Source organism: Schistocerca serialis, unplaced genomic scaffold, assembly GCF_023864345.2.
Source record: "Schistocerca serialis cubense isolate TAMUIC-IGC-003099 unplaced genomic scaffold, iqSchSeri2.2 HiC_scaffold_134, whole genome shotgun sequence".
NCBI classification, from domain to species: domain Eukaryota; kingdom Metazoa; phylum Arthropoda; class Insecta; order Orthoptera; family Acrididae; genus Schistocerca; species Schistocerca serialis.
Genome location: NW_026047558.1, coordinates 182,501 through 185,000, shown reverse-complemented (window position 1 = coordinate 185,000; position 2,500 = coordinate 182,501). Strand labels below are relative to the sequence as shown.

Sequence of the window (2,500 nt, the reverse complement as noted above, 5' to 3'; positions counted from 1 at the left end):
GCCCCGGTGCTTCAACCTGCGTGCAGGATCCGAGCTCGGTCCCGTGCCTTGGCCTCCCACGGATCTTCCTTGCTGCGAGGCCGCGTCCGCCTTAGCGTGCTCCTCCGGGGGCGCGCGGGTGCGCGGATTCTCTTCGGCCGCCATTCAACGATCAACTCAGAACTGGCACGGACTGGGGGAATCCGACTGTCTAATTAAAACAAAGCATTGCGATGGCCCTAGCGGGTGTTGACGCAATGTGATTTCTGCCCAGTGCTCTGAATGTCAACGTGAAGAAATTCAAGCAAGCGCGGGTAAACGGCGGGAGTAACTATGACTCTCTTAAGGTGGCCAAGTGGCGGCGGTGTGGCTGCATCCGGACTTGGCTTTTCGAAGTGCGGTCTTGATGTAGTCGTGCTGCTGCTGCGAGGTACCTTCCTTGGGTTATAGTTACAGGGAGAGTGATGCGCAATACATGGGCCTAGCCCTCTTAGCCTCTCCTCTCCTGCGGTCTTCTCCCCTTCTCGTGGGCCCGCTGATTTTCGCAGAGTGGAAGACCGCACCAGGGGCTTGGGGGGGTTACCAGCCCCCCCTCGCACTATCCCTTTGTTAGTTGGGGGCAGTAATCAAAGAATAAGTGGTGGCCCTTCCGCTGAAGGTGCCACCCCAACTCCCCCAGCACCTAGCCGGCCAACCGGCCGTGCCGAAAATCTTGTACCTTTTGCAGCTGTATACGCCTGTAGTGAGTGCCACCGCAGCTTCACCACCAAGAATGGTCTCGGGGTCCATCGCCGCCGCCAACATCTTGCGGCCGCCAACGCGGAGATCGTGACGGAGAGGCATCGCGCGAGGTGGACGGAGGAAGAAGTCCTGTCGCTCGCCAAGGCGGAGGCCGAATTGTTCCTTGAGAGGGACGCCCGGTTCTTCTTTGTTAATCAAGAGCTCATCAGGATGTTCCCCGACCGAACGCTTGAGGCAATCAAGTGCCGACGGCGGCAAGCTGCCCACAAGCAGCTTGTCCGCCAGTTCATGGAGGCGCTTGAGATCGGTCGGGGGGAAGAGCCGGCGTCCCGCCGGGGAGCAGCGAGCCCGCCGCCTGACGCGGGCGAGGCCGCTGCGCCGCCCGTCGACGCAGCCGAGGACTTCGCGGCCGACACCACCGGGCCGCCGCCGGAGGGGCCGACTGACGCCGCCATCTGGGAGCATCTGGCGGGGCTACCTGCTTCCGCCCAGCGTTTCTCTGCCCTGGATCGAGTCATAGGTCTGGGGCGGGGCACGCCGCCCGATGTCATCCTGGGCATGCTCCCGGATGCCCTTGCGTCGGTCGGGTCCAGAGGGGAGAGATCGATCACCAGGACACAGCGGCCGCGCCAACCATCGAAGCGGCCGCCTGCCGCGCCGCCGACGCAGAAGCGCAAGCGGCGCCGCTGGGAATACGCAAGAACGCAGGATGCCTTCCGACGGTCGCGTGCACGTTGCGTGCGCGGCCTCTTGGATGGCACCCTGCTCCAGCCGCCACCTGCCATCCCTGGTCTGCTGGACTTCTGGGCGGACCTCTTCACTAAGAAGCCCGTCTCCACTGCGGGCTTCATCCGTGACCGCCTCCTCCCGCACTCGGAGCCTGTCGCTCTTGAGTGCCTATGGGGGCCGGTCACACATGAGGAGGTCGCCGCCGCGTTGCCGCCCAGGGGATCAGCAGCTGGGCCTGACGGCCTTACCCCAGCGGAGTTGCGGCGCCTACCGCATGAAGTCCTGGTGAAAGTGATGAATCTCTTCCTTCTGGCCCGCGCCCTTCCGGAACGCCTGCTTCGCGCGCGGACGTCCCTTCTCCCGAAAACGGCTGCACCAACATCCCCCGCTGACTTTCGCCCCATTACGGTCTGCGCGGACCTTTCACAAGGTTCTCGCGTCACGCCTGATGCGCGCTTGTGCTGTGGACGAACGTCAGCGGGCATTCATCCCTCGGGATGGGATGTTGGAAAATACTTTCATCTTGGACACTGCTCTCACCGACGCAGTCCGCTCCTGCCGCTCTGTCTTTGTGGCATCGATCGACGTATCGAAGGCATTCGATTCGGTGGATCATGCTGCCCTTCGCCCCGTGCTGAAGGCGCATGGCCTACCGGATCGCTTTGTCGAGTATGTCGAGCGGTGCTACGAGGGCAGCACGACAGTGATAGCGGACGGCGCCGGCGTGGGCGTGTCTGTGCAGCCAGCACGGGGCGTTCGCCAGGGCGATCCCCTCTCCCCCCTCCTGTTCAACTTTGCGGTGGACTACGTTTTAGGCCAACTGCCCTCCCACATCGGAGCTCGGATCCTCGGTCGCAGAGTCAACGCTGCGGCCTTTGCAGATGACGTCTTGCTGTTTGCAGCGACCCCGAGGGGCTTGCAGTCCCTCATCGACGCAGCTACCGCAGCCCTCGCCCACCTGGGGCTGCAGATCAACGCCCGGAAGTGTTTCACCCTCGCCTTAGTCGCGTCAGGGCGCGAGAAGAAGGTGAAGGTGGACAGCAATGTCACC

General features: G+C 63.2%; 1 pseudogene; it reads left to right on the top strand.

Annotated features, from left to right (window-relative positions):
- Positions 1-2,500, top strand: part of LOC126439743 (large subunit ribosomal RNA) — a 7,957-nt pseudogene that overhangs the window by 2,558 nt on the left and 2,899 nt on the right.